At 37.9% G+C, this 15,625-nt stretch overlaps 1 protein-coding gene across 5 annotated transcripts in view; it reads right to left on the bottom strand.

Annotated features, from left to right (window-relative positions):
- The window catches only part of LOC108048520 (WAS/WASL-interacting protein family member 1), a 77,044-nt gene that overhangs the window by 22,945 nt on the left and 38,474 nt on the right, over positions 1-15,625 (bottom strand). For 4 of the 5 annotated variants that reach the window (XM_044460227.1, XM_044460228.1, XM_044460229.1 and 1 more), the window contains exon 4: positions 1,521-1,659. The exons of the other annotated variant lie outside the window; for it this stretch is intronic. The gene's annotated coding sequence lies outside the window, so the exon portion shown is untranslated. The remainder of the gene's footprint in view (positions 1-1,520; positions 1,660-15,625) is intronic. 5 annotated transcript variants of the gene reach the window in all.

The following is a 15,625-nucleotide window of genomic DNA, read 5'->3' as shown; positions in this document are numbered from 1 at the left end:
TTTTTTGGCCACCCTCCTCCTTTGTGCTAATCAGCGCAAATACCCAAAATACAAAAGCCAAATCGAAAGTAAAAGCAGAAATCAGTGAAAGAATGAAAGAAAGGAAACTCCTCAAAAGAGCTTTCAGCTCAGACAACCTTCTATCCGCCGCCCATTTTAGCGACCTCCACCCCCTCCCCCTCCCCCTCCCGGCGAAGCCAAAAAGACGTCAATCAAGAAGGGAAAAAAAATTTGATATGCCTTCTGGGTTTTGTGTTGATTTTTTCGTGAGGTTTTTGGGATTATTGATTTGTTCTCCGCTGCCTGTAAACTGATATTTGGCATTTGAAATGCGAGCAATTCTGTTTTCTGTTTTTTTTTTTTCTAAGCCATTCGGTTAGGGGAAGTTTTCCTGTGATGTATGATAAACTCCAGGCGGCAGCAGTCTGCGGCTGGATTAGCTGCTCAACGATTTAAGTGATTGTATATCTTGCAGATATACGATTTCGTTGAACAAGTGGCGAGATTTAATAGCTCGGGCCAAAAGCTAGCAAGTGGCACACTCTCAGGTGAACTGGGATTCTGGAATCGGTGGTCTGAAATCAGAAATCCCCCATCTCTATGGCCCAAGTTTGTCCTTACAGTTTAAAGTGATTTGTGGCGCTTGGAGTGGCTAAGAAAGTTTCCTTTTTTCCCTCTCTATCTGTCGGAGTGTGTCTGACTTTATTTCGCTTGGCTGCAGGTTTTTATGGATGTTCAGTTGGAAGTTTTAGTCGAGAAACGGCTCAACTTCTCTTGAATCTGGTAGCAATTGCGGAAATACACTTTGATTAACAAATGCTAATGTTTTTCCTATGTTTCGTTGTTTAGATAGGGTTTGATTTGCGGGCCTAGCTTGATTATATTGAATGCAATGGATGGGAAACTTTTGTGGACCAAGTTTTTCAATTGCAGTTGAAAACGATTGATTTATCTGTGTCAAGAATGTTTAACAGTTTTAAAATAGAGCTAACTGACAGTTTAAATTGGCTTTTTATTTTTTATTGTTCTTTTTTTTTTTAGCAATAAACCTTTTAATAAATACGAACAACTAAATAATTAAAACCTTTCATCGTTAAACAGTATCCAAATTCGATTGATTCCACTTAAAGCCATAAATTCGTTTTAGATAAAATTCTTGACATTATAAATGTAATTAAGATCCTTCCCGAAACTTTTAAATTACTTTTCTCATTTTCATTATAATTAACTGAAAGGAAAGGGTCAGACCCTGACAATTTCTATTATCAAATACTTATTTACCCTTTTGTTTTGGCTTCCCATATATTTAGCTTAATTTCAATTTGAATGTGCCTCTGTTTGGATAACATTCCCAATGACCTTTTACACAGTTTGTGCCCGCTGCTGTCAGTAATTAAAATCTGTCCAAAGCCTTGCAATTAAACCCTAAAAATAAAACCAATTGCTAACCCCTCGACACAAAAAACAAAACGAAAAAAAAATACATATTACAATGTATATAAACTGGGTATAATACTAACCTTGAGCCTTGAGTGTGGAAGGATCTGGCCTGTTTAGTGGGGACCAGAAGGAGCCATGAGCACGGCACACAAAGCAATTAGCAGAAAGGGACGCACGAAGGGACGAAGGATTCCAGCAGCAGAAGTGAAACGGACTTGTCTGTAAAAAGAGAGCAAGGTAAAATATTTGCATTAGCTGGGGGGAATAAATAAATAAAATATACAGATGTGACCACAATAATAGCCGTTGGCGTGGCATTAAAATTAGTATAACATTACCGACTAAAATATTTATAAAACCTTTAAATACACCTATATTATATAATATATTTGCATTAGCTGGGGGAATAAATAAATAAAATATTCAGATGTGTTTACAATAAAGCCGTAGGCGTAGAATTGAAATTACTACAAGTTTACCAACTAAAATATTTGCAAAACGTTTAAAAATATATAACTAATAAAAATGAATAATACATTTTTCTGATCTCTTAAAAGTTTTTCACTATTTTTATCAACACCACTGTTTGCACAAGGCAAAGGTCCTTGCTGCGAGTCATGGAAATCCTTTTTTAATTTCCTTACGCGCCGCAATTGTAATTTGTATCTGAGCTATTTGGCCGGACTAAATAAAGTTATAAAAGCATAAAGAGCGCCGCTAAACACGCTATACGAGGGATATTGTTGAAAATCTGGAGGAGTGCGTTTCTGTTGCACATAAAATTTCATTGATTACATTTGTTTGCCGTTTGCCAGTTGGGCGTTAAATGCTTCGGAGTGGGTCTTTTTTCACATCCAAGGAACGAGTGAGTGTGTGTTCGAGTGTGTGTGCCTAGGATCGCTTCCTGTTTACACAACCCAAGACCTAGGGTCCTGGCGCACGCGAAGCCCGGCGCAAACACACCAAATTCATGGCCAGGCCACGAGAAATACTTAACAAATAAAACGGCGGTAATATATCTTTGTGGCGGAGGGGAAAATACCTAGAATTATGTGCGCCTAGAAATATTTAAAACGCTATTTATATGCTAATACCAGCGAACACACAAATTCAGGGAAATGGAAACGCCCCAAACTGCATTACAAATACAAAATACCAAACGAAATGCGAGGGCGGTGGTGCAATGGAATTTCCTTTTTTTTTTTATTTCAACCAAACCGAAAACAGTTTTCACTAAATCCTCATTAATTAGTAGCATTTAGGGCGGCATTTTTTTCCCGCTTGCCGCTTTCGTTTGTGTGCAGCCACGCCCACCGCCCGCCGCCCCCGCTTAACGACGCAGCGATGCGGCAGCATTAAAGCTACTTAGCATTAGAGACTAAAGCCAGGTACAGTGGGCTCCAGCCCAACCAGCCGGTAACAGGTGTTGAAAACTGGCCAATGACATTACTCAGCACTTTCGGTGCTCAGAAAGAGCCCAATGATGCGTGAAATGAACAGGTGTCTGACTTATTCAATGGGATTACCCAACCATAGATATACCGAAGGGGGAATCAACTAAAGTCTTTAAAGAACATAAATCAGTTAAGGCTGATTTTGGCCACAACAAAAAGCTCTTCTATTCCCGTAAAAGTTTTTTTAAGTGCCTAGAAAGTACTTAAAGTTTGCTGCCATGAAATTGAAGCTAAGTGAGTGAACGAATTTTCTATAAATTGAGCCAATTAATTGTGCTGTTGAAGTGGGGATAATGTTTTTGAAGAGGGAATTTAAAGAAAGTAGTAATCCAAGTGTAAGTGTTATTTTGTTCGATTTTCTTTAAATTGTTTTTAGGGAATACGAATTTGGAAACTAATTTAAATATTTTGTAGGGGCATAATCAATTTTACCTTCCATTTCGCAACAAAATCAAACCCACTGTGCCACCGCTTATTTTAGCAACACCCAAAAATGTAGGCAACACAAAAAATAAACACTCAAAGCTGGCGCAAAAGAAAGGAAAATATTTCATATATATCGTCAGGGGAACTTTGCCCTTTATGCGACTACAGAACACTATACAGAAACGAACATATAAAAACAACGACAGCGACTAAGACAACACTACAAATGCCATTGGACCGACGACCGACGAGGCATTTGCCTGCATTTAATAACGTTTAGTCTGTGTGAAAATAGAAAAAGAATATTTGAGTAAAAAAAAGGGGGAAAGGAAAGCAAACGGAGAACAAACAAAAACAGAGTATTTCAAATTGTATGGGAAAAACGGGAAAAAAGAGAAAATTCCTTCCCCATTTACCGAGACACGGGACCGTGCAACGCATTAATTTCATTCACACTTCGAAAAAATATCTACGTACATATATTTAAGGCAAATATGCAATAACGGCGTGTTGGAAACAATAATATTTGTCTAGGAACCCGAACATCGAATGAAAATAGGGAAAACGAGAAGAAAAAAGGGCCGAAGACCTCTACCAGCAACACATGACAATGCTGCAATCGTTGGGCATTCTGGGGTTAAGGGCAATATGGACAAGAAGCACGCGCAGCATAGAAAAAAAAGGCGAAAGACCTAAAAACAAAGATCCCTGGTCCGTGTTGATTTAACAATTGTGGGACAATAACAACTTCAGTGAAAAGCAAAAATGGTACCATAATAATAATTGCCTAGATAGGGCAGCTAACCATAAATAATAATTCTTTAAAAAGTTTTCGCGGGCTTGTAAAAGTTTCACTTTTTTTTGTCATACATAAATCACTTTTAAAAGGCATTCAGTAAATATTCTATAATGGTATTTTTAAACCCAGCTAAATTTGGTAAACTTTTGTTCTGCATGGCATAAACCATTTTAAACCATATTTCATTTTTCATTTTTCCCAAAATATGCGTTAAAATGTGACTGAAACAACGCCAATCCTTCTGAGGCCATTTGATGACCTTACCTCCCCCACGCCCCCAAACAAATCGCAGCCAAATGCCGAGAAATCCCCTTTAGCACACCCCGTTTTTTATGCCAGCAGATATTGAAAAGATCCAATGCCAATGCTGCAGCTGCTGAATTCTGAACAAACAAAGGAGTGGGGAAGGGGCTTTGTGCATTTGTCTCGCGTTGCCTTGATCCCCAGACCTATTACATTAGGGAGCCATCCACACACACACACACAGACACACACACACACACCAAACAGTAGCCGCCGAACGGGAGCACAGTTCCCAGCCCCAGAAAAACCCGGACAAAAACGAGTCGTGTCACGGTGTTTGGGATTTTTCAATGTGTAAAACTACCTGTCGCTGGGCTGTGCGGTTGGGTGTGGACTTGGGTACGGGCTGTGTGTTCCATTCCAACTGCCGGGCCACTGTGAAACTTGCTGGATTTTGGCCTCGCGTTGAGCTGGGCAAAACTATCTTTTAACACGCACAACGCATTATACGAGCACCTTGCATGCACACGTCCATGGGCACCAGGACCTGGTCGAAAAAGCGGGAGGCGAGACGAGAGCCCAGTCAACGTATTTCCCGAGTGTTTTCCAGCCGCCACCTGAATTTCATTCCTGCAATTTCCCCAACCGCCACTATATATCTCCCCTTCCCCCCCTGGATTTTCCCCGTGTTCCGACCACCTCTCTTCACTTCTTGGTCTTTGCCGGCGACATTTGTTGGCTGCTCTTGCTCCGCTCTGCTGCCTCTGTATGGGTTTCCCATTTCTGTCGGTATACCCTGGATAAAAGGGTATTCTTATTGCATTATTGATTTTGTTAAACACAAGATTTTTAAAGACTTTTGCCAAAAAGAAAATCATTTCAGCATATGTTAAACCAGTCAAGAGTATGAATATTAAAATAATTTAATACTTATTTGCTAACAAGTTTATTATTTTACATAAAGTATATTTTCTGTGGATATTTTTTAAAAATAACGTCTTGTATTAATGTATAGATAAACATAAAATTTAAAAAAATTTATTTATACATCCAAAAATGTTGAGATTTATAATGGTGCATATTTAAGACTATTTGGCACCATTTCTTAAATTAATACGGTGCCAGGAAAATCAGATTTATCAAAACTGAGTGAGTGCTATCACTTGTTTTTACTATTGTAAATACCTTGACAATATTTTTCAGGATACAGAAGCGTCTATGCAGCTGCAAAACTATCTTTATAGACTTTTTTCTGTTTGGTATGGTTTGGGCTTTGCTCGAATTTGCGTTGGCTTTTCTTTTCAGTTTTTATTTCTGTTAAGTGAAATGTGCAGGAGCTCACACACCGTACCAAAAGCGGAGAAAACAGAGTGTGGAGTGAAAAAAATTTCCTGCTGCTGCAGTCGTCGTTGCTGGCTGTTCCTTAAATAAATTTAGCTTAGTTTTTGAATGGTTTTTGCACTTGAGAGGTTTATATTTTGCACTGCGCGCCCTTCTGTCTGAATGTGTGTGTGCAAGAGACATTCGAGAATTAGATTTGCATCAGTTGAGTTGGCGTAAATGCATTTCGGGGGCTATGGGTAATCTCAGTGTGGCAGCAGAATATTTACGCCTCAACTCGTTCTGCTCAATTGCTGGGGCGTGTGGAAATACTTTCGCACTTTTTGAATAAGTCCTTAAGACTTGTAACGCTTCCACCGACAAAAATTGTTTTACTCAAATAGGTAAGATAATAAAGATGCTATAAATACAAATTTAATTTATTAGTCAGGATTTTTACGGTCCACCATCTCTAACTTTTATAAACCAAGTTACTACTTGAGTGCTTTATAAATTATATTTATTTAATGTTAAATATACATATAGAATCAAATGAAAACAAAAATTGTTTCAATATTAATTTTTGGAGAAAAGAAATCACATTTTTATACCCTTGCAGAGGGTATTATAATTTTGGTCAAAAGTGTGCAACGCAGTGAAGGAGACATCTCCGACCCTATAAAGTATATATATTCTTGATCAGGATCACCTCCTGAGTTGATATAGCCATGTCCGTCTGTCCGTCTGTCTGTCCGTCTGTCTGTTTCTACGCGAACTAGTCTCTCAGTTTTAAAGATATCGAATTGAAACTTTGCACACACCCTTCTTTCCTTTGCACGCAGTATATAAGTCGGAACGGCCGGGATCGGCCGACTATATCCTATAGCTGCCATATAACTGAACGATCGGAAATGCCATAACTTTGGTGTTTGTAAAGTTAGGAAGTTGGGATTTTCTATGGGTTTTGAATTTGGCTAATCAATCCGACATGCCGAATTTCATAAGGATCGGCCGACTATATCCTATAGCTGCCATATAACTGATTGATCGGAAATGCCATAACTTTGGTGTTTGTAAAGTTAGAATGTTGGGATTTTCTATGGGTTTTATATTTGGCTAATCAATCCGACATGCCGAATTTCATAAGGATCGGCCGACTATATCCTATAGCTGCCATATAACTGATTGATCGGAAATGCCATAACTTTGGTGTTTGTAAAGTTAGGAAGTTGGCATTTTCTATGGGTGTTATATTTGGCCAGCCAATCCGACCTACCAAATTTCATAAGGATCGGCCGACTATATCCTATAGCTGCCATATAACTGAACGATTGGAAATGTCATAACTTTGGTGTTGTTAAAGTTAGGAAGTTGGGATTTTTTATGAGTATTAAGAATGCATCATTTGAATAATTTTGAAGAATATAATTTACAGAGTATTCTGCAAGGGTATATCAACTTCGGCTCCGCCCGAAGTTAGCTTTCCTTTCTTGTTTTAAAATAAATTTTGCTGTGTGCTTCTTAACTCTCAACTTTAATTTTGAATTTGACTTCTAAAGTTTTCGCATACATTTAAAGCAAGGTAAACAAACAAATTGTTGTGCAAACAAATTTTAAGTAAACCCTTTCACATGTTCATTAACTTATTGCGGTCGGAATTTATTCGTTCGTTCAGATTTATTTGTATCTAGATATCTTTATACGGAACTGATAGTTGCTATGACAAATTGCCTAAGCAGTGGCAGCAGAAACTTCAAGCTCGGTGCCACAAAATGTTGCAATTTATGCAAAGAAATGCAGCAACCAAGTTGCCAGCCCCGCCCCTCCGCCCATCTGTTTGGCTACTTTTTATGCTGCCGCAAACATTCAGTTTGTATTTTTTTCGCTTTCGCCGCTGTTGAATGTTGGCCATAAATTGTTGCACACAGTGCGTTTCGTTTGGTTTGGTTTCGTTTCGTTTTGCAGTTTGCAATTCGCAGTTTTGCAGCATATTTCAGTGAGATGCCCTTTGTTGCAGCTACAGGGCTTTCGTTCGCCGTCGTTGTTTATGCTTTCCATTTTATACTCATACATAAATACATGTTGTGCAGTGTACATGCATAACTACAGTACATATGTACACGTGCTGCACGGTTGAAGTAATTCATAAACAGGCAACTTGGGTGGCACTCGCAATCGCCGCCCCCAAGGGCAAATAAATAAATACGAAGAAACATTTTTAAAATTCACAAAAAGAGTCCTTATTTATACAGATTGAATAAATAAATCTTAAGGAACAGAACGCTTTCAAATATTATTTAATTGAAATGATTTGTTTACAGAGGTAAGAGGAATGTTGATTTTGAAATCAATTTATTTTGTTCGTGTAAATATAGGAAGAACCAATTTATAAAATATTTAATGTAAGTGTTAAGTTCTTAACTTAACACTATTTAGAAAAACATCTAACAAATTTTTTTTTTTTTTCAACGTCCTAAAAATTTTAACTTGCAGAAGAATTTAAATAAATAGTGCTCCCAATTTCAAATGTTTAAATTTCGAAATATCACAAAATTCCTATCAATTGTTTCTTAGTTAAATGTTTTTTTTTTATTGTTTCACTAATTTTATAAGTATTTGGATTTATGCAATAAAATGAATATTTTCGCTAGTGTAGAGGTCCTCCCCAAAGGATCTGCATTGAGGGAAATGGAGGGATGGTGAAAACTATAGCCCACACCAATCTATGGAGCAAAACCCCGGCTTGGAGGCTTCGCTTATTTCGTTCAATCCACACGAGAGAACCCCACGAAACTAACAACTCCCCGGAGAGTATTTATGCGGCTGGCTGGACGGGCAGACATATTTGTATTTTTTGTTGTTTGCACATTCTGCGTGCGTTAACTTTTCTGCAGCACTGTGTGAGTTTCTAGCAGCAGTTGCCAGCATTCCCATAGCCATCGTCATCGCCATCGTCAGTCAGTCAGGGGCAAATATTTCGCATCTTTTGTCTATCTTTTGTAATAAATTTTTTTCCTCATCTCTTCATGGTCATGTAATTTGAGACGCAGTTCGCCGTGAGTGAAGTATGTGTGTGTATATGTCAGGTAGCTAAAAGAAAACGTCTTTTCTAATGTTCATCATACTCATCATAAGCCGCAATAAGGCTGATAACCTTTTTGTTTACACTGTCTAAAGATTGGGTAGCAGGAAATTTTAAGTAAATGGAGGGAACATACAAAAAATATATACAAATTGGCCATATCAAACTTAAAAACAGAAAAAAATCTGTTGATAAAACATATCTACTTGATTATTAAAAACATTTTTCCACAAATTGGAAGACATTCAAGGGTATTAACCAATCGATGAGGTTTTCCAATTTCCCGAAGCCATCAATTTCCGTGAGTCTTTTATTATTATTTGATGGTAGAACGTTGGCGGCCGCCCGTCAAACTCCATTTGCATTTGCCAAAACGTTGTCGAAAATTGTTTCTCTTCGGCTGGCGACTAACGAAAAAAAAAATAAAAATAAAAAAAACGAAAAGAGAGATGGAAATGGCGTACTATAGTCATCCATCCATCTATTTGCCTAATATATCTTCATAGTCGCCAGTTTATGGCCTGCTTGGGCCGACTATAGCTATCTGCCGACGGAATCTGCCGCCCCTTGCCACTTTTCTTCCTTTTTGCCACCACACACTGCAATGCCGCTTCTTCTGTCATCGTCTGTCTGCCAAACGGTTGAGATTGTAATTTTTTCGTTTTCGAGCTTCCGTATACTAATGCGACGGCCTCGTAGTCGGACTGTGCCTCCTCCTTTTCCAACTCCACTGATTTCTGTCTGGACGGGCTGCTTTTGTTTGTGCTTCATATTTACGACTGGTCCAGTCGGCGGAGGATGGAAGCTGGGGCTACCGGGGCGGCAAAGGCACCGGGAGAAAATATTATATAAAATTTGGAAATACAAATCTGAGTTTAACATTGTATTCCACAATTTATTGGAGAATTTTAATCATTATGTATTTGTTGAATTTTTTGGTAAGCTTTACTTTAAGTTTAATCATAATTCAATAATTTATAATTTTACTTTCTATGCTCCTCAAAGCATAATTTTTAGTATCAACATAAACTTTGTTAGACTAAAGTATTTCTTACTGACTTATTTTCTAAAAGATTATTCACATTTTTAGTTTTTACCATGATTTTTTCTTACTGTTTTCAGGGAGAACACACATTCGCACTCGTCGAGTATCTCATGCCATTATCTTTTAAACGACAGCGGCGGCAATTCCTCAAGTGTTTTGGCTGCCACTGCCGCTGGTCGCTTCACTTGAAAATTTGGCATCAAATGTCAGCGTCAACCTTCGTCGTTTGCATTTGATTTTTACTAGTTCTCGGTTCCCACCCTCGAGATGGGTCGTCTGTCCATCGGATTTAAATGAGTTTTTCAAATACTTGTGCACGTACGGACGGGGTCTGAATTTGTACGGTAGTCGGCGCGGCAACATCAACAACTTTCTTTTATTCCCTTATCTTCTGGCACGCACTGACATTTTCTCTATACATAGCCTATGGCCCACCACTATTCGGGTTCTATTCAAACTTCAAGCCCAAGCCAGAACAGAAAACTCAACTCTAACTCTGGCTCTCAATTCAATTCATGCTCTGTCATTTTTAATGAATCACTTAATTGTCGTCCGAGTTGGATGGACTTGAGTACTCGAGTGTTTCCAGAGGATCTGGGATGGGGTTTGATGAGTGGGAATCGAGGGAGGAAGCGACTTCACAGGCTGCCAAAACAGTTGAGAAATCTGAGAAGCAAAGATGTTTCGCTTGAAATGAAGTCGCAACGATCCGAAAAGTGGAGTTTGGATGAGGGATATTTTTTTGGATTGAAGAGATTTCCTGATCTGTTGTGGCTGAAGTTGATTGAAAGGAGATTGAAATGGACATCTTTGAGCATATGGTTCTACTTTTACCATTTGTAAGGCACAAATTTGTTCATTTTACATTTTTACAACTGCGATTAAGGATTATTAGGATGCTAAAACGAAGTGCAGTGCGGTTAATATTTTTTAAATACTCGTTTACTACTTTACAATATACCTTTTATTACTCAAATAATAATAATATTTACTAAATTAAAAACACTTGAAACTCCTGGACTTTAAAGTAATTAAAATTCTACTGCCAAGCCGTAAATACTTGAGTTATTTGTAAAACATAAACGGAATCGTAAACTGCAGCCTTTTTTTTATTTTTATAGCAGGGCTACTCCTTTACACCATTCCGACACTAAATGTACTCTCAAGACCAACTCTTCTAGCCCATAAAATTCCGAAAAGAAACTCCAACTCAAACTTAATTCCCGAAAAACCCCATTCCCAAGAGAGAGTACATTGCAACTCCATCAAAACGGTTCGCACAACATGAAATTACTCATAAATGTGCGACCCAAAAACAAAAAAAAACAAGAAAGGAAAGCTAACTTTGGGCAGAGCCGAAGTTGATATACCCTTGCAGAATACTCTGTAAATTATATTCTCCAAAATTATTCATATGATGCATTCTTAATACTCATAAAAAATCCCAACTTCCTAACTTTAAAAACACCTAAGTTATGACATTTCCAATCGTTCAGTTATATGGCAGCTATAGGATATAGTCGGCCGATCCTTATGAAATTCGGCATTTCGGATTGATTAGCCAAATATAAAACCCATACCAACATTCTAACTTTACAAACACCAAAGTTATGGCATTTCCGATCAATCGGTTATATGGAAGCTATAGGATATAGTCGGCCGATCCTTATGAAACTCGGCATGTCGGATTGATTAGCCAAATACAAAACCCATAGAAAATCCCAACTTCCTAACTTTACAAACACCAAAGTTATGGCATTTCCGATCGTTCAGTTATATGGCAGCTATAGGATATAGTCGGCCGATCCCGGCCGTTCCGACTTATATACTGCGTGCAAAGGAAAGAAGGGTGTGTGTAAAGTTTCAATTCGATATCTTTAAAACTGAGAGACTAGTTCGCGTAGAAACAGACAGACGGACAGACAGACGGACAGACAGACGGACAGACAGACGGACAGACGGACAGACGGACAGACGGACAGACGGACATGGCTATATCAACTCAGGAGGTGATCCTGATCAAGAATATATATACTTTATAGGGTCGGAGATGTCTCCTTCACTGCGTTGCACACTTTTGACCAAAATTATAATACCCTCTGCAAGGGTATAAAAAACCAAAAACAAGTACATCGTATACGAGTAGAAGTGAAGTGTCTCGTTGCTGTCGTTTGACGTCAACATCTCTGTGGGCCACATCCTCCATTTGATGCCGGTGCTGGGGAGTTGAAAGTGTTTTTACCCATTTTTGGCATGGAGACCACGACTACTCTTTGGAACCTCGCCTCGTTGCCGGCGGCTTCTAACAAATTTAAATTGTTTTCAACTTAATTTCGGGGCCCAGTTATCATGGCCGAGTGTGTGCATCTTCATCAAGACAACTGGCTCCTCTAACGAGGCCTCACACATGCAAAGTTCCCCTGCACTCGGAAAATAAATTGTCTTTGGAATCTAGAGCATGGACATGGGCGTAACAATAACACTAATTTATAGTTTAGTCCGCGCTTTAATTTGAAATTTTCTTCTTCAGTTAAATAATTTTAGGTATTATAAATTATATATACCTATAAAAAACTGTTTTAAAACTATTAATGTAAACATAAACATATTAATATGGACAAAGAAATTCAAATTTTTCTTAATTGCAAAAACCTATGGTGAAGAAAAAAGTACTCTTAATTGGCTAGCACTTATAGGATTCTAATGCCATTTCAAACTGTTTTTAGAATGAAATTTAAAACTCTTCAATGACGTAATCGACCAACAATTAATAAACCAATTCCCCAGAATTTATTACTTTATCTTTTTTTCGACTGTAAATCTCTTTAGGAAAACATAAACAAATGAAATGAGGCACGCAAATATATTTCAACCGAACATGGTACGTAGAAACTCGATGAGGTTTCCCCAGCCTCGACGGCATCTTCATCATTTTCCACGCATGATTCGGCATAAAATTTCGTTCACACCATTTAATTTTGGAGCACGAGGCGACAGTGGGAATACGCTCCGAATTTAGAAAATATATGGGAATGGGAGTGCTATATTGTTGACATTTTGGGCTCAACACTCGTGGCACACGCATCAGCAAATTGTGTGAATTATAGTCGGTTGGAGAGGCAGGCTCCTCCTCGGTCCTATGGTATTTATGGAGATCGAGATGGGATCGTAATAGAGAGGACATATGGGCATGACACTCATTCCGTAGAGGTCGGCCGCTAATTAAGTGCAGCCGAACATGACTTTTTATAACTCAGATTTATGTTGATTTTATGGCCAGCCAACTCAGAGGGGAATACTTGAGGTTGGTGGGACTCCTCTGGCTTCTGCTTGGCTTGAGATCAATCAGCGAGGCGATATATTTGATATGTAATTAAGACAATCGTAACTGTTTATACATCTTTGCCCCTTTTGGATCGGCGGTGCACTTCTAAGGCTCGCATTTCCTTGTAATGCTATGAAATTTGATTACGTTTTACTGCCTCTAATTCCACAACACTTGCATATGATTGAAGTATATGCACCGCCAGCATTAATAGCAACCTGGTGGGAAACCAGTGGGGCACGAAAAATCCAGAACCATAACCACAACTCTGCCGTGCAGTTTTGATTATGCCTACATAAATTTACGTTTGTTCAACTTTCATTCCTCTACTGGTTTCCGATTTGGTTTTTCTATTGGTTTTTTTAATTAGCACTATGAAGAAAACTTTCGTGGCCCCGCTGTCAAAAGTGACAGCCCAGAGTCCACACATTCCATTAGTCTGTCAAAATTCGTGGGGAAAGTTCTGGACTCTTTTATTAGCATAAAGCCAGAAATAAATGCATTTTCGTGCGAGAAAAATTAATTTTAAATGGAAAAGGTAAACACGTGACAAAAAAGAAAATGTAATTAATTTTGTGAACATTTTGACTGCTAAAAGAGCTTGTTGGTTCTAAACATATTTTTTCGGCAACTTTTTTATTCATTATTTACTCAACCAAACTGTTTACAGTTTTTACACATGAAGAACTTTAATTTACAAAGTTAAATAAAGCAATTTAGAATAAAATTAAATTTAACTACATAATTATGGTAATTAAAAAAAAACCTATTGTTTGCATGGCAAACATATTTGCCATATTTAACGCGGCTTTTTAGGGTCAAAAAATATGTACGCTTATTAAAACTAGAATATATTTTGCATAAATTAAAGACGAATTTGATTTTGAGAGAAGAAAAAACACAAAATTGATTATACACATTTTTTGTTTCTAATATTTGTATAGCAAGTGCTTTACTTTATTTATGATTTCAAATTGCATTCGCATTATTAATAAATACGTTAATATATTCATTCCGAATACATTTATGAAATTTCACCCTCAAGCAAGCAATTTTGTTTTGATTCACCCATTCAATTTATGAAAGCAATTGCAATAGCAAATGCTTAATTCGTTTCAGTTCACTCTGTCGCGCTTTAAGCGGCAAATTTAATTCCAATTTAATTCGAGCCTAATCCAAGGCGCCAGCCAAGAAATAAGAATTTCCCAAGTATAATCCTCTGCTCTGCCCTACTTAGAATAATTTGAAAACTTTAAGCAGCAACTTTTTACCAGCGAATGCAGCTGTGACGCGATTGCCTCAAGGCAGGGGTACGTGGGTGGTAATCAGTGTTGCCTAGGTAGCAAGAAACAGATTTTATGCTTTAATAAACAGCTAAATAATTATTGTTACAGTTACAAAACTGTCTTATATAAATAATTTGGTGAAATTTTATATTCCCAAAATAGAGAAACATAACAAGCAATAGCATTTAATTTAAATAATAATTCTGCTTCTCGTATTTTATACCACATAATTATAATAAATATCAACAAAAATGTTATAAAAATAGCTAAATATTTAAACAGACTTTAACCTTTTAAAAAATGTTTGAAAATAGCTAAAGTGTCACTACTGTTCCTTTTAGTCCGTAATTGTATCTGACCAAAGTTCTGGACACTGGATGGATCATCCTGGGTCCGCGGGCCAGTTTATGCCTACGGTTATCACATCATTATTCAAGCATCAACTGCTGGTTTTTCTCTTGCTTTTGTCTTTTTTTCATTCATTTTTCCTTCGTTTTTCAGGGGCCTTTGTCAAAGCCAAAACTTTAGTTAAGCCACTTGAGCGACATTGTTGAAATCGGTAATTTGCCTGCCTCGTCTCTCGATTCGATTCTCGTTTCTCTCCCTCGTGGCCATAAAAAACGCGATGAACGGCTGGCGAAGACGGCTAACGACTTGAAAATCCTTATTAATCACAGAGAGTCGCGGGTCCGGTCTCCTCTCGCTCATGGCCATAAAAAGTCAATGCTGCCACTGATAAGCAAACGGGCGACATGGCCAACAGACGCAGGAGCCACAGCAACAGTCACCAAATAAAGCCGGGCAGAGGCAGACCAGATATCGGTTGCCTTTCTACCTCCTTTCCGCCACAACTCAACTCATTTTCAATTAATTAATCCAACAACATTCCAGCACTATTATCTTGGCATATCTCAAATATTTCCTTTAATTACGCCAAGAGGAGAAAAAGGCCTGGCAAAAGTGTTGGTCGTAACAACAAAAATCTGACACCTCGAACAATCAATACATCATCATAAGTGCGGCATGCAAAAAAAAAAGGAAAAAAATAAAGAAAAAAGAAAAAAAGGAGTAAGGAAAAAATAAGTAACAGACACGCACACACAATTACAGGCACGATCCCAAGGACTGGGCCACTCCGTCTTCTCCTTCTAATGTAAAAAAAATTTATGCCATTCAAAATTAGCAAAGTGTTATCTAAACGCATA

The sequence above is a fragment of the Drosophila rhopaloa genome, unplaced genomic scaffold, assembly GCF_018152115.1.
Source record: "Drosophila rhopaloa isolate 14029-0021.01 unplaced genomic scaffold, ASM1815211v1 contig_2, whole genome shotgun sequence".
Taxonomy (NCBI): domain Eukaryota; kingdom Metazoa; phylum Arthropoda; class Insecta; order Diptera; family Drosophilidae; genus Drosophila; species Drosophila rhopaloa.
The sequence above is the reverse complement of the archived record's forward strand: the minus strand, read 5'-3'. Positions and strand labels throughout refer to the sequence as shown.